Below are 17354 nucleotides of genomic sequence, written 5' to 3' on the forward strand. Positions count from 1 at the left end.
CTTCTAGAATTAGGTGCCACTTTTGAATTTTGATTTCTTTTGGAGCCCACTTTCTTAACTCTATTTTTTAGATATCGGAAGGGGGGACCTCATGAGAAGACATGAAAAGGAGGGTAGAGAGAGGAAAAGGATTGGATTGGAAGAGAATGAAGATTCAGATTCGTAACTAGAGAAAGTTCAATAAAGAGAAGAATTAGCAACCTAGTTGGATTAGTAAATGCTATGCTAGGAGGCATTTTCACATTCATATTTCACGTTTTGTGAAACCTCTTTCTCAAGGAAAGAGTGGAAGGATGTAATTAAGGGTAAGGTGAATCCTCATTGCAAGGGAAGTTGCACACTCATGCTCCTTTTTAGAGAATTTGAAGGTTTTTTTTGTGGGTCTTTGATTTCATGTTCATTTGTGTCCTGTCATTTTGGGTTTGTGTTTTCTGGCCTATGTTTTTCAAATATCTTCTTTATAGTCGTGTTAGTCATTGTCTTGCGTCAAGATATCTCAAACCAGGTTTGACTTTGTACACAAATTTAGTTATCACTATATAACTTCGTATCTTTCAAAATCTTATGTAAATATTTCAAATCACTTTCATTTTTATACATCAATTTATTGTGAATTCACACAATAGAATATAATACAATTAGATTATATCTATCAATACACTTATAAATCATCACATAATTTATCATAATTGAATGAAATTGTAAGATTTTAAAATTATTTAGTAAAAACTATTGCCTAGGAATTTTCAAATAAAACATCACTTAAGTGATTTTTTTTTTTAAATTGAAGAAAAACTTTCTACATAAATATTGACGATAAAATTTCAAATGTTCCATCGTGCAACTGCAATAAAGCCAGCTCCACGGTCGATCTCTTCCTTACTCTGTAAAGATGTGGTAAGACAATTATCAGAGGAGCCTACATTCGTTCCACGGCAAGAATCATGGTACTGTTTTATCATGTTAAATGAACAAAAAAATGCATTCCACGTGCTTCGAATTTACAGTGCCATTCATTAGTTGATCCAGAGGGAAATAATGATGATACTGTTTTTTCATGTTAGAATGAACAAAAAAATGCATTCCCGTAGCTTCAATCCTACAATGCCATCCGTTACCCAATTCAGTGAACTCTGTAGAGAGGGTCGAATTAGGGAGATACTAATCATTCTGCTTACAAAATCTAATCCTCCTTTAAAGTCTATTTCATATTTTCAACTATTACAGATCTGTATAGCAAAGAGAGCGCTTCCAGAGGGTAAGCTAATTCACTCTTTCATCATTGACAGGGGATTTAGATTTGCAACTGAAACATTTTTTCAAAATAAACTTATTAACATGTATGCCAAGTGCAGAAGTTTGGTGTACGCTCGTAAAGTTTTCGACAATATGACAAATCGAGACGTCTACTCATGGAATTTGATCATTGTAGCTTACCGAATATTTGGGTTTCCCCGAGAGTCATTGGCACTGTTTCATCAAATGGAAAGAACAGATGTCAAACCAAACCAGTTCACCTTTGCTACCATCCTTCCAGCCTGCGCCAAAATTAGTGCTCTGGAACAGGGTATAGACATCCATCAAGTCATACGCAGAAGTGGATTTTTGTTGGATATTGTAGTTCGGAGTGCCCTGATAGATATGTATGCAAAATGTGGAAGCATTCAAGAGGCGCGCGAACTGTTTGACGCAATGCCTCAACGAGATACGGTTTCATGGACCGCCATAATTGCTGGATATGCACAAAATGGATTTCCAGACGAGGCCTTAAGGCTTTTCAAAGAAATGCCTCAACCAGATGTTGCTGCTTGGACTGCTATAATTGCAGGATATACACAGTTTGGGTTTATTGACAAGGCCTTAGAAATTCTTAAGCAAATGCAAGAAACAGGTGTGAAGCCAAACTCGGCAACCTTTGCCAGTATCATCTCGGTTTGCACTAAAAAGGGAGATTTCGAGAAGGGAATGGAGATCCATAATAGCATTAAGGGAAACAGATTTTCGGCTAATATTCAACTGGGAAATTCTCTGATAGATATGTATACCAAATGTGGAAACACGCAGAAAGCCCGTGAGTTGTTTGACGACATGCCTGAACGAGATGTTGTCTCATGGACTATACTGATTGCGGGATATGCACAAAATGGGTTAGTTGAAAAGGCCTTGCAGACTTTTAAGCAAATGCAATTGGCGGGTGTAAAACCAGACGCTGTTACGTTTGCCAGCATTGTTCCAGCCTGTGCCAAAATGGGATCATTGGAACGGTGTATGGATATCCATGAAACCATAAGGCAAAGTGGATATTTGTCAAATGTTGAAGTTGGAAATGCCCTGATAAACATGTATGCCAAATGTAGGGGTATATACAAAGCACATGAAGTATTTGACATAATGCCTCATCGAGATGTGGTTTCATGGAATTGCATGATTACAGGGTATGCCCAAAATGGGTATTTTGAAAAAGCTTTGGAGATTTTTAAGCAAATGCAAGAAACGGGTATTCAACCAGATCAGTTTACCTATGCTAGAATCCTTAGAGCTTGCGTGGAAGTGGGAGCTTTGACTCAAGGTATACAGATCCATCAAAAGATAACAAGAAGCAGATTTTTATTAGACGTCGTGGTTGGGAATGCCCTGATAGATATGTATGCTAAATGTGGAAGCATGAAGAGGGCTAGGCAGTTGTTTGACACAATGCCTCAACAAGATATCATCTCTTGGACGGCAATGATTACAGGATATGCACAAAATGGTTTTCTTAACGAGGCTTTAAAGTTTTCTAAAGAAATGCCTTGTCAAGATGTGGTCTCTTTGAATGCAATAATTGCAGGATTTGCACAAGCTGGGTTGTTTGAAAAGGCATTTGAGATTTTTAAACAAATGCAACTGGCTGGCATAAAGCCAGACTCTGCAACATTTGCCAGTATCCTTCCAGTCTGCGCTAAAATAGGAGTTCTGGAACAGGGAATGGCGTTCCATCAAAGGATCATGAAATGTGGATTTTCTACTAATTTGTTAATTGCAAATGCCCTGATAGACATGTATTCCAAATGTGGAAATATACAAAAGGCACGCGCATTGTTCAATACAATGCCACAAAAAGATGTGATCTCATGGACTGCAATGATTGCAGGGTATGGAACCTATGGCTATGGTAAGGATGCCCTCAAACTCTTTGAACAAATGAAGGGCATTGGAACTTACCCAAACCACATAAGCTTCCTTTGTGTTTTACTTGCTTGCAGCCATGCAAATTTAGTAGACGAAGGCTGTAAATATTTCAATGACATTAGCAATTCTTATTGCATTATGCTGACAAGGGATCATTATATATGCATGATTGACCTCCTTGGACGTGCTGGCTATCTTGAGGAAGCCCTGACCTTTATCATCAAAATGCCAATCAAACCTGATGCAGTTGCATGGACGTGTTTACTTGGCTCTTGTAGATCACATAAGAATATAGATCTTGGAGAATTTGCAGCAAATCTCGTATTTGAGTTGGATCCTATAATGGCTGCACCCTATGTTTTTTTGGCAGATATTTATGCAGAAGTGGGTAGATGGGACAAAGTTTATGGTATAAGGAGATTGATGGAAGATAGAAGAATTACAAAGGTACCTGGATGTAGTTGGATTGAACTTGATAGAGTAATACATGCTTTTTGTGCTAGAGATAGATCACACCCACAATCACAGGAAATCTACACAAAATTGGAAAAGTTGTCCTTGGAGATGAAGACTGTAGGATATATTCCAGATTCAAGACATTTGCTAAATGATGTAGAAGAGGAGGAGAAAGAATTGTTCCTCTACCACCATAGTGAAAAGTTAGCAATTGCATTTGCCCTGTTGCACACATCCCCTGGAATGCCTATTAGGGTTGTCAAGAACCTTCGCACTTGTGTTGATTGCCACACAGCAATCAAGTTTATCTCGAAGGCTGCTGTGAGAGAAATTGTTGTAAGGGATGCAAATCGGTTCCATCATTTCAAAAACGGACAGTGTTCTTGTGGAGATTATCAGTGATGATAGGTGAAATGAGACATTTTCCTTGTGGGAAGTATTGATGATGCGCTAATGAAACGAGACATTGTTCTTGGGAAGATTATTAACAGTGTTAAGTGAAACTCGACATTGCAAAGTGAAACAAGCTATAAGCATAGCCTTGAAGTTTGAACTAGTACAAGATGTGTTATGTCAAACTTGCAGTGAGAAAGTGGAACTTGCAGTGAGAAAGTGGAACCAGTCATTATTTCAGTATTCTTGAAGGTTCTATTTATGGGGATAGCGGACTTGATGAAATTACATAATGCTATTCGTCACTGTGTTTATAGCTGAGGTGTAGTCATGATAAGGGCTATTTTCAGGAAGCCTGTTCAGGACATGAAAAGCTGGAGGGGAAAGAATGGAATATGTAAAACTAAAAGGAGGGAAACTCCTGAAAGAAATGTAAAGCTTCTTACACACAAAATGTAAGGGAAGTGATCCGAATGAAGTGATGCTTGGATTGGATGAAGAGCATCTTGTAATTTTTAAGTCCAGTTATTGTGTATATCTTTCTGTCTAGATTAGTTATTTTTTCGTAAACATGTACCAGGCCTGTCATGCAGAGAATTTTTCAAAAATTATAAAAGAAATTAAATACCTCTTTCATTCTGTAGATCTTTATTGATTACTTCATGATGTGGGAACACACTCAAAGTAAAAGGTAGCCTGCACAAGGCATGCCTCTATTATGATAATGGAATATTACTGAGCTATGGAAAACAGTAACTATTTTAATTGATTGGCTATTGAGAATGTGAACTCCAATGACCATTCAATTCCTCCGTCAGTTCATTTCAGTGATGCCTCTTTGTATTCAAAGACTGAAACAAATTATAAGGGCAGACTGGATGTATTTTTGTATCGGAGAGTTGAATAAAGTTACTGCCCTGCTTGAAGAGGGGATGTAGCCACTTATGATGAGCCACCATAAAACTGCTGTTTTCTATTTTGTCTTCAAATTTATATTTCTATTTTCAAATTCCTTTTAAGGTGCTCTTTTATTTTAACACTTACTACATAACAGTTTATGTTTGGTTGTCTCTATATGTTTGATATATTTCTCTATTTGTTTCGTTGCAGGTTTGTAATGCTCTGTGCTGGCCTGTTTTCATAACAATTGATATCAAAGTTGTGGGGAAGGAAGCAGATTCTGTGTTCCAAGTGACACATCATAGGAATGAAGAATTGAGAAATTCTCTGAATAGAATTTGCTCAATGCTCTCTGTTGGTAATAAAATTGTTCTTCTTTTCTATACTCCCTTTGTTTGCCCAATTTATATTAAAGAACAACTTTACTCAACAGTTGGGAAACTATTTCTGAGAATAACTAGTTTCCCTCTGAATTGAGGTACAGCTCCCTATGTGAAAAATCTTCAATGAATTTTGTTTCAATACTAATCTCTACTGCAAGTATGTTCTTAACCGGAGAACAATAGAGGAAACCGAGTTCCACCCAGGCAAGTGAAATCTCAGGCAGGATTTAAATGCAAAGATGCTATGCTGTGACCTTCACAATCTTATGAATTTCCCAACAAAGCAATTATGAAAGATGCAAATTATGAAATGCAATTGAAGAATGATTATGCAAGTTACGAAATGAAAATGAAGTAGCTGATGCAATTCCACAACCAGTTATAATTCTCTGATTATCCTACTGATTGGTTAAAGTGAAAACAATGGAACAAAACTCTATTTATTTAGCATTCCCAATTCAACACAATGAAATAACACCAGATACAGTTGGACAGAAAATAAATGGCATTAGACTTGATTGTCTCTGCAACCAGCTTCACACCCAAAATTTTCCGACCCCTATATGCAATGAAATGAAAAACCTAAACTAACATGCCCTCTCCTCTACTCCAGCTCTTTGACTGTATGCAGGAAAAGAAGAACCCCCCCTTCTGTAAATGAAAGGTATTACAATAAATAATGGCCTCCCATGACTGTTCTGATTCTTCCATAACCATTTGTTCTTCTGTCTCTTTGGTTCTATAACCGTTCAGTTTGTAACTGATTCTTGGTCTATTCACATGGCTTGTCAACATTTCAATTTCTTTTCTCGGCAAGCAGTTACATGAATCGCTCTTTCAAGGTTTTGCCACATTTATATTTCCATAACCATTTGTGTTGGAAAAGCCAGTGTAATTACTATTGAAATAAAGGAAAAAAATTTATAAAAAAAATACAGCCTGCTCTTCTCCTAATCACATGGACTCAAACTCATCATCCAGTGTTCCTCATGCCTGCAACTATGCCATTAATGGTGATGAGTAATGCATCACAAAGTTTAGGGTTGCTTACATCTTGTTGGAGGTGTTTTAATATTTCCACTTGTATCATATTTATAGGATTCAAAAAAAAGGAAGTCTGCTTTCAATCAACCGCTTCAAACTTTTGTTGTTCTCGGAGAGTTTCTCATGGCCACTAACAAGTAGCACATAGTTTCCTGTCTTCCAAAAGGCTTCTCACAACTCTACACCTAGTTTCCGTCGAGAAGGAGTTACTAAAACTTCATCGTATTGCTTAGCAATGGGAATGTCTGCCTTTGCAATAACCATTTCAATTAAGTCAACTGTGGATTGGAAAAATGGCCATTCTCTGTACATGGCTTGTAGTTCTTCTTTATAACCTTTTGCATATCCAGCTTCAAGGCCTGCTCCTATACCAAGCCATGCAGGCAATACAAATCTAGTTTGAGTCCATGCAAATATCCATGGTATTGCCCAGAGATGCCCAATGGCTGAAGATTGTTTGTGCCTGGTTGGTCGGCTTCCAATTTTTAAGTTGCCCAACTCTGCCTCTGGAGTGGCTTCATGGAAATATTGTAAAAACTGTTCATTTTATAGACAATGCTTCGGTATTGTTGGCTACTTATTTCTGATATCTCTTCCATAACCTTCCGCCAATCTAAACAACGAGGTGAATCAGGCGGGTGTAAAGTTGCTATCAAAATAACCGTTGTGTAGATTTCTAGTTGGCGCACTGCCATTTGTGCCAAACCAAACTTTGCCTGGACCATCTCTCCCCGCTCAGTAGATCTAAGAGTTCCCATGACAAAACCAGGTGGTTGAGATTGAATGGCAAGATATGTTGGTCTACCACCACGACCAATACTTTCTCCACGGCCATGAAAAAGTGTAACTTTGATTTGAAATTCTTTGCAAGTGGCTATGACAATCCTCCTATGCTTTATATAATTCCCAGGCTACAGCAAAACGCCTCGTTGAATCGAAGTAACCAACCATGACCTCTTGATGCCCATTATGATTTGCAATATTGTGGTCTCGATACCAATCTATTGATAATAACTTTCGAATCACCGATCCAACTCCTCTCAAATCTTTCACCATTTCAAATAGAGGCACAACGCGCAAGATGTTGTGAGGACAAGGTTTTCCCATCTTTCCAATCATTGCTAGACATGCATCTCTTTGTAGTAGCTCAACAGCAAGAATATCACTAGCCTTTGAGGCCATTGAAATTACATATGCTCCAAGAGATTCACTGCCCAATTCTGCAGCCACACGAAATGTATCTAAAACCTCTCTTATATCAGAGGAGACCTCAATGGTTTGAGGAACAAGAGGCCACTTTCCTTTGAGTTCGGTTACAAGAAATTCTAGCTTCTTTTCTTCATCCCATTCACTATATGTGCCCATGTCTAAGTACTTTGTAATGGCATCCAATGTTTTAGAATGTTTACCAGATTCCTGATGCAAGTCAAGTTTCATCAATATCATTCCAAAAGTTGCCACTCGTCGAATAAGATCAGCAAGGCATCCCTCAGCTAATATATCAGAACCACAAGATTGCATTGATTCGTAGCATAGCATCAATGGTTCTAATAGTTGTGCTGATGTTTCATAGTACAGAGAAGGATCATAATCAAAACTACAAGGAGAACCCTCCAACATCTCTTCCATCCTCCTCTGTGTTCTAATAAGCTTTTCTCTCACGTGCCCAAGGACAACTCTGTAAGGACCGATATTTGTAAGCTAAGTAATGCTTGGATAAAGAATTTTATCAAAAGTGGATTTTCCTGCATTGGATTCAGTTGATTTCCTTTGAGGGCTTGTAATACCAAAGGCTGCCCCACTATTAGTGGAAACTGTTAAACTCCTTTTTCCACGGGACCCATGACTTTCATACCGCCTATGCTTACTGGTCTGCAGCATTATCTCTTTCAGAATTGAGGCAATGGAATTTGAATTTGGAAATTTCAAACAAGGCATTTCACATCCGCATATCAAGATAATGATCTTCATCCTTTACAATGACATATTAGAGGAAAGTTCATGCATCTTATGAGAAATCTAACCAAAACAACCAAATATTGAAGTTTTGAAATAGGGGTACTAAAAGTGCGCCTACACTCTCGTAATTCAAAAAGACCTTACAATCACTTTTGAAGGAAAATCAAATAAATGAATACAAATGTCAAATGAATACTGCGACAAATTAGATCAGTTGGAAGGTAGGGGCTACTTTTCTCTCGTTATACAGCAATGTCTTTTTTAATGTTACAACAGAGAAAACAATGAAAGATTATGGGATCATTTATCTCACATATTTGAGATTCTCCTTGCATCAAATAAGGTATTTCATGAATAAATTGTGCAATTTGGAAACAAAAGAAGATACAATACTTTTATCAATAAACATTAATTTGGATGATGAGATCAAAGCTATTTTGTTGTGTTCTTTACTTCATAGCTAAGAAGGAGATGATATGACTACTGGCACCTAGATATCAGGTTTCGAAGAGGGAACAACTATAGGTGGAGGAATCAGTGGGGTAGGCAGGACAGTTAGAGGAGGATCAACCTTAGGAAGTTTAAGCTCAAGAATCTTTTCTACCTTATATTTTTTATAGGATCAATAAAGATGATCAAGATGGGTAGGTAGTTTTTGAGGGAGAGATGGCCAATAGGATATTTGTCTTCACAATCTCGACGATACAAGGGGTTATAAAAAGAATGATTAATGGTGATAACTTCTCCCTTTTGGGGAAATTGATGCACTTATGAATAAGTGAGGTCACATCTTGCATGGAATAGAGCCATGGAATACAAAGGTTAATTTGAAATTGATTAGAAGTAAGAATGGCAATAAAGATAGTATGAACAACCTTACCAAAAAGGGTCATGGGAAGATTGATAGAACCTTGAGGACAATAAAGAAAACCATTACAAGTTTGATTCCAAAAACTGCATGTGTCATAGGTACTGTTATGCAATCCTTTATTAAGAAGGTGTTCTTCAATAATAACATTCATGGAGGAAGAGGGATCAATCAAAACACCACAAGAAGGGATATGAGCAACCCTAGCAATAATGCAAAGAGGACCATTATGTACTTTAAATACATCAAAATGATCAAAGGTGATAGTAAGCGAAGGTAAAATTGAGAGTTAAGGTTGAGACTCAACATGATTAACCACATGATTACCTTCTTCTACCTTATCATCATAGCTAATTTTAGTAACAAGAGAAGAATGTTGATAAATGACATTTATTGAATGTGAAGGCAAAGGATTGGTGTAAATTTGTAAATTCTTATTAGGAAATATTATAGATGTATTTGTACTATTAACCTCAACATCAACAGATGTAGCATTTGAATCAATAAGATCTTGAATAGCATTCTTCAAAGCATAACACTTTTGAGTATCATGACCAAATTGACGATGGTATTGACAAAAAAACATTTTGATCAAATCACATAGCATTGATTTGTTAGTGTCAATAGGATAGATAAGAGGAACTTTAAGGATGTTGCATTAAGCAACTTCGTCATCACCATGATTAGGATGATACATAGAGGAAAAAGTAGTTGTACATTTGGATGTAATAGCCACTTGATCATCAGTTGTGTTTGTTAACTTGTTGATTTTGATGTAGTTTTTAGGCTTAGAAAACTTGTTTTGATGAATGACGTCACTCTTATCAACAATAATACGAGTCATTGCAATGTGTCGCTCTAATCAATTAATAATGGTGAAGCACTGCACAAAGATGTAAAAAGGAAGTATACTCAGTAAGGAGAATCTTATCTCTAATGTCTTTTAGCAAATGTGAAATTAAAATACTTTGAATATCATGATTAGGCACAAGATAATATGCTTGAGCATAAAAGTGTTTACCAATAAAGTCACTAAGTTTTTCTTTAACATTTTGGTTACAATGCATTAAATCAGTCAAAGAAATTTGAAGACCAATATTGTTTTGAAATTGTTGTATGAAGGCATTGGCAAGCATTTGAAAGGAATCAATAGAATAAGGGTGTAAAGGGTAATATCATTTGCAAGATGTTGTCCTTAAAAGTACATGTGAATAACTTAACCATGAGCACTACATATAATTTGGAAAGTGCTAACATGAATAATATTTCTCCAAATGAGATATCTTGACATCTTGCAGAATAGCAACACGAAGGATGTCTAAGGAAAGGGAATTAGCAATGTCACATATAGGTATGTTAGACTAAGTGAATTGAACCACTTGTTGCAAAGTAGTAACAGTTTGAACCAAGCTACTAATGATAGGATTAGACGATACAATAGTAAGCATAGACATATTGGATATACTAACAAAGTTGTAGGAAGCAGAAGGAAAATGTAAGGATGTTGGTGGAGGATTGGAATCTGTGAAAGGAATGACATTATATGAAGGTCGTGAAGAAGGCATGGAAGTAGAAGGAATGCTCGCAGAAAGTGAAGGGTTAGGAAGACCAACACTTAAAGGATTACGAACTTGTGTAGAATTTGTCATGAGAGGTGGCACATAAGTAGGAATGCTAGGAAGAGTAGTGGAAATAGGAATAGAAGGTTCAATGGTTGTGGGAGGAGTGTATCCTAACTCTTGAGAACATTATGTCAAAGGCTTAGCATTAGTGTTAAAAAGGTGAGATTTACCACGCAAGATAGAGATGTTATTTTCATCATGAGTATTAAGCTTCTTAATAACCTCAACAACAGTAACACTATCATGATTTTGGTTCTCTTGCACAAGCCAATTTTCTTCTTTATCAAAATCATGAGAGAGCTTATCAACTTGGAAAGAAGGAACTCACAAGGCTTCATCTTCATCATGGGAAAAGTGAGAAGAGTTATGCTCCATAATATGATTGAGATCTTGAGGAAAAATATTAGTAGCATCGTGGGTCTTAAGAACAAAGGAGGAATCGTGCTCGAAAGAGCCCACAAGTCTACGACTTCTCCTAATAGGAATTTTAGAGGTTGGACTTAATATAATGAAGCTCATAAAAGAGGAGATCACAAAAACAAAAAAACTCTACTAGATCTAAACACACAAATATCAATGTAAAAAGAAGCATAAAAAGAGATATCTAACCACACAAATATAGTTAAACCTAACTTCTAAGTTTAAAATAAGGGATGTGTTGGATTAAGTAAAAGAAGGTAAACAACCAATGCAAATGAACAATCTAACTCCAATAAAAAAAGGGGCACAAGTCTAGTTCATCAAAATATTTAGTGAACAAATGGAAGTGCTCAATAGGGTATGGCCTCCACTTCACACTAGCATTCAATACAAAAGAAAGAGGTGCTTCCAAACATAATTTTCAATATAACTCAAGTTATACTCACAAAACCCAAATAGATGAAGGGATGTCAATGGTAAACCCAAATTATATCAAGAGAGTACGCAAGTCCTCTTTCATGCAATGTAAAGTTTAATTAAAGATATGAAATTGTAAATGTGAAATTGAGCTAATTCATTAAATGAGAAGAGTAAAATAGTTCTAGGCATTGAAAGTATGCAAATAGCCCAATTAAGATATAGCAATAGATCTAGATTAAAAAGTGTAATGGTTAGAGGAATATGCCTTTTTGTTCTAAAAATCACAGATATGAACCTATGACAAAACTTCTAACTACAAATCTGCGATCATGACAAAAATTCTAGAAATAGTTTCAACTTCTTTAGTAGCAAAGTCTACTCAACTTCTTCTAAAATGTTTCAATAAATTGTTTCTAGGTCTATGGTTGTAATTCTTCTATCCTGGTCTTTTGCACGATACAAATTGTTTTTTGTTTTGGTTGGACTAAGGTTTGCCTTGGTCAAGCCCTAGATTGAGGAATCAATCTTAAAATTGAAATGTAAATATGCTAAGGAAAGCAAGGAAAATGTAAGTATTCACCTTCCTTGTGAAAACCCTTGTTAATAAAGATTTGCAATGCTTGAATGTTGAAGATGTTGAATATGCAAAGAGAGATGTAGGAAATCTCTATAAATGCAATAAAACTACCAAAAATATGTCAGAGTCATAGATGTAAATGTGTTTTAATAAAGAAGATGATGAATGTCTCAATGTAGATATTCTCCCCTAGTGACCAACAAAACACTAAATTTTGAAGAGGAAATGTTTATAAAGAATCCTTGAATCTTTGAATGCCTTGAATGTTTGATGAAAATATGCTTGCTAGAATGCTTGGGAATGTCTTGTGATGTCAAAATGAGGTGCCTAGGCTTCTTTTTATATTAGTTTTCAAGCACAATAATCAAACAAGTCGATGGGGTACCTCACTTCACAATTTATAACCCCAAAACATAATTGGCTTCTCGATTTACAATCCTTGGGCAACAAGTTGACCTATGTCAACCTATTCCAAGGTTGACCCACAGGTAGCCAACCCTGAGGTGTCAAAAATTGTATTGGTGAAAGTGAAAGATACTAGGCAAAATAGAAAAAAGAGATGATTGAGCACTGATCCATCCATGGTCTATGAGTTAAGTAAAATACGAGTGCTAAAAGGTCTTAAATGTTGAGTGCTTCAATCTTAAAACATACAACCATGTTTAATCCCTAGCTAGTTATGATTATTACTACATTTTACCCATGTCCCTTTTTTAACATTTTTTTAATCTTGACTTTGGTACCAAAAAAAAGCTTTATCTTTGTTGATAGAAATCTTCACTATTTTACTTGTGTTAGTGATAAGCTCTACATGATATATAATGCATATGTAATATGGCTCTACATACAATGTTTGACCCCACTACTAGTGGTAGTTTATATGTGATTGATTCTCTAGATAGTATATAATATTCTTTTGTTATTAGCATTTTTGTTTGTTCTTATGCCATTGAGTTACATTTCTACAAGGCTCAACCCTTATTTTAAGGTTGTTTGTATAAAAAACAAATGTAAAAACTACTCATTGCAATATCACTTTTGCATTAATGTTTATGTAATTACCTATCGATAAAATGTAACAATGCATAACCTATAGTTAATGGCCAAAATAAAGGAATGTGAGCTCCTTTTATAGACTTCTCAAAAGAAATTTACAATCAAATTTTAATCATGGATGACGCAAGGGCTAAGTTTGAATTGGTCAAGAGAAAATAGTGACTGGTTGGAATGCAAGAATAAAGAGGGAGGATATTCCTACATTGGTAGGATGGAGGATTATGTAGGAGGGAGAGACTTATTTGTTTTTTCCAAATTTTAATTAATAACATTTTAATGTTAATTATTTAAAAAATTATATAAATTATATTAAGTTCTATTAATATATCACATAGTCAATGATTTGCACATTATTAACATGTAAAGAGTTATTTAAACATTATTATACTAGAGAATTTGCATCAATTTCAAGTTTCTAAATTGTACATATCAAAGTGACAATAGCCTTCAATATTCAAATACATTTACACTACAAAACCTACTTCTACTATAAAGAATGTTTAATGGCAAATCATAATTTTTCAATCATCAAAACTTTCTATAATCAATAATAATATATCATAGAGTTTATCATCTCTTAAAGAAACAATTGTTCCGTGCAACTCAAGTCCCTGCCTATGGTGGGATAGGAGGAAGAAGTATGTGGATGTCTTAGCAAAAGTTCAGTCACTTTGACATATAAAAAGGTTGCAATCAAGTGGAAAACCATCAATCTGTCTTATGAATTCGAGAAATGAAAACTAGCATACAAGCATTGTACATTAATCTTCTCTTAAAAGATTAAATAAACAACCTTATTAAACTTCTCTTAAAAAATAAATTAAACAACCTTATTAATCTACACCTTTTTTAAACAACCTTATTAATTAGCAACTCTAATTACATTATTAATCTACAAAAATAAATATTTGAAAAAATAAAATATCAAATAATAGTGAAATTAAGTCCCAACGTATGCTCAGAAAAATTTTGGGCTCACAAAAAATTTCCATAAAACTTGAGTAAAGTTTTTTCATTGGTTTTGGAGTATAAAATATATTTGACATCATCAATGTCATAAGTAGAGAAGATTGATCATCTAATTGGAGATGACAACCTACCTTGTAAAATACCCAAAAGATGTGAAGTGTGAAAATATGTATTCTTGATTAAATATTTAATTAAAGCTTTCACCTATTGGGCATGTGAAAAACATAGACCTAGAGTCGAAAATTTATTCTAACTAGTAGAAATTAAGGCTTTCACCTATTGAGCATTGGGTATTGTATACCCATGTAGAAAACACAAACCTAGAGTCAAAAAATTAGCCTGACTGGTAGAAAGATGAATGCCAACAAGAAAATTCAAACTATAGATTGTTTAAAAGAAATGAGAAAGTCTAATCTTGTCTCCACCTGCTAAAATAGTAATAGATGCCAAATGAAAACATAAAGTCAGTAAAGAACGAGGGAAAAGTGAAGGAGAAAATGCTCAAAATTTGTGTCATCATAAGGTTGGCATTGAATGCTTTCACAATAAATCTTCCCCTTTAGCCTTATCTTACAAAGCTTTAATCTTTATAGTTTACTTAGAAGTTTTTATCAAACCCTAAAAATGATTGAATAAAAGACCCTAATTTGCAAATAGAAACCTAATTACTTTTTCTAACTAGTCAAAATATAGTTCTTATAGGTTCCATGTGCTACAGTTCTATCAAAACAAAGATATAGTTAAGAAAAATCAAAATTTTATTAGTCATTATAAATTTTTAAAATTAAAGTATTATCATGTCATAAAATATGTACTTCTAAACGAGAAGGATATTTAGCCACATATTCATTACAAAGATGAAATAGAGAAAATTTTACTAGTACCCCACCTAGCTTTGGAATTATGTGAAGACGTGATATCTGTGTAGATAAAGCTCAACATAGACCTTACCTAGAGAACTTTATGAAATAACCTATTACATATTTTACATAGCCTAAATACTAAGTTACAGATATATGAAATGAGGGTATAGTATGTGAAAAAAAAAATTGATCAAATACTTGAAGGAAGGGGAATCAATCAAAAAAACAAACCACTATAGTATCATCTTCCAATCCTCTAGATTATTGTAAGCTTCTTACTGTGTATCTTATTTATTACCGCTCTTTTACTTGCTATATTTATTGAAATCCGGTATGATGAAGGAATGCTTTTTAAGATCACTATAACCCACATCTAGGGACCCCTGATAGTGAAAAGCCTTGAGAGAATGAAAGAATTGACAAAGCAAGAATTGCAAAATAGCTTTAATTTTTTACGATGCTTGACACTACATACTATACTCAGATATTACTACTCCAAAACTTCTATACTGGATATATTGGCACTATAATCTTACAATGTTTATCGCCAAAAGTAAGCATCTGGAATAATGTCGCTATAGTAGGTAAGCGGTTTCGAAACGAAGAGACGAGACAAAATAGTTAAATGCCATTAGAGAAGTAGCTATTGAGAACCCACACATTTTACTTAGTACTGCATTGGAAACCCTAAATGGACAAGCATCTAATTCGCATACATCACATTCTTCTTGCTAATCTCTCCTTCAATGAAGCTGCATTTGGGTGGGATGTCTAGAACTTTAATGATTGGTCATGATTGCTCGATATAATTGAATGGCTTGCATATCATTGGAGCCAAAAATAGAAACTCTACCTTTGATTGAGCAAGGGCATATTGTTCAGGCAAACCTGCTTTAGAACAATCGAAGACTGCACAAAAATTTCATAGAAATTCATCAAAACTATCCAAGAATTTATTGTTTTGATGGGGCTTGTCAGGAGGTCTTGTTCTAACGATCAAGATCACTGGATCAAGCTAGAGTGCTCCCTCAATGAAATTGGGCAGTTGGATTCTACTTCTCTTGTACATATGCGACAATTCCCACATAAAATTCACAACGATAACAACTTCATCATTGTCCCTCTTCAAATTCTCCACAATTGTTTCCTCAAAAGAAAATGGAATCTCCAGAGAGGTTGCATACTTTGACTGCATTTTGCCAATTTGTGCAGTTGTACACATTGAGGGCTCATCATTATTTTCATCATCACGACAATGCCATTGGAGGGCAATGATCTACACCACAGACTTGTACTATGGTTTTCTACACCATGGACTTTTTCAACTCTCAACTCCAATTCTCATAACATCCTTATCATAACCACAACTACCTTGAGTGCTTCTAAATATCTCCTCGCTCATTAGTTTCTCCATTAAATCCTCTTGCACTGAAGAGTATTCAAATGAAAAAGGACCATTACCTTGAATAGCATTCAGCTGAATGGTACTGGGCAACTCTTTATGGTTAGTGAAATTCCCATCCACCCCAACAAATTGTGGTATCAACGATCCATTGTCTTCAACGAACGAGTTTCCCCAAAAAGACCATTCGCTCAAACTTGAATCAAGATTCAACATTCTTTCACCGAATCTCTAATTCAATAATGAAATACTATTACAGCAATCCATAACTTCATGATCATAATAAGTCTCCATCAAAGAAAAATGGAGGAAGATGGGAAGAGAAAAAGGATTAAAGTAGCTAAAATGTGCAACACGGTACTATATGAAATGAAAGAAGATATCAAAAAAAATTCTATTGCTCTTATGAAGACATAATGATAAGTTTTTCCAAGCCCTTCTAACAAAACAGTCATATTATGAAAATTCGAAGAAAATTTCAACTTCGCTTTAAGATAAAATTGCCATGATATACAGGCCGCATACAAAAAGAGGATCTCACAACTCAAAAAATCACCCATTGTTAGAGATTTGGCAAGCATACAAGATGTGGAAATTGGACCACAAAAATTGTACTGAGTGATACTAATTTCTGAGCTCTCAAGCTTTAAAATTGCAATGTTCTACACTTTGTAGCTTATTTCATTCTTTAAAATCATCTGCTTCCTCGCATAAATGAATACTTCTTCAACATAGCCTCAAAATTATTCAAATAATCTGAACTAAGCATGTTAACCAGCCTAGATTGAGAGCAAACTGAAGAGAGTTGAGTGACAGAAACAACTGCTAAACCTAGGATCAATCTAATATAC

At 35.1% G+C, this 17354-nt stretch overlaps 2 pseudogenes across 1 annotated transcript; one reads left to right on the plus strand and one right to left on the minus strand.

Annotated features, from left to right (window-relative positions):
- The first annotated feature begins 850 nt into the window (after positions 1-850).
- Positions 851-5448, plus strand: LOC149559629 (pentatricopeptide repeat-containing protein At2g03880, mitochondrial pseudogene; annotated as a pseudogene). Its single transcript, XR_016363611.1, has 2 exons — positions 851-4475; positions 5131-5448. The product of XR_016363611.1 is annotated as a pentatricopeptide repeat-containing protein At2g03880, mitochondrial pseudogene (transcript).
- A 773-nt stretch (positions 5449-6221) lies between these two features.
- LOC149559630 (phosphoenolpyruvate carboxylase 4-like) lies at positions 6222-8285 on the minus strand (annotated as a pseudogene).
- Between the last annotated feature and the right edge of the window lie 9069 nt (positions 8286-17354).

Source organism: Cupressus sempervirens, chromosome 4 (genome assembly GCF_028749045.1).
Source record: "Cupressus sempervirens isolate cs-2001-9-10 chromosome 4, ASM2874904v1, whole genome shotgun sequence".
NCBI classification, from domain to species: domain Eukaryota; kingdom Viridiplantae; phylum Streptophyta; class Pinopsida; order Cupressales; family Cupressaceae; genus Cupressus; species Cupressus sempervirens.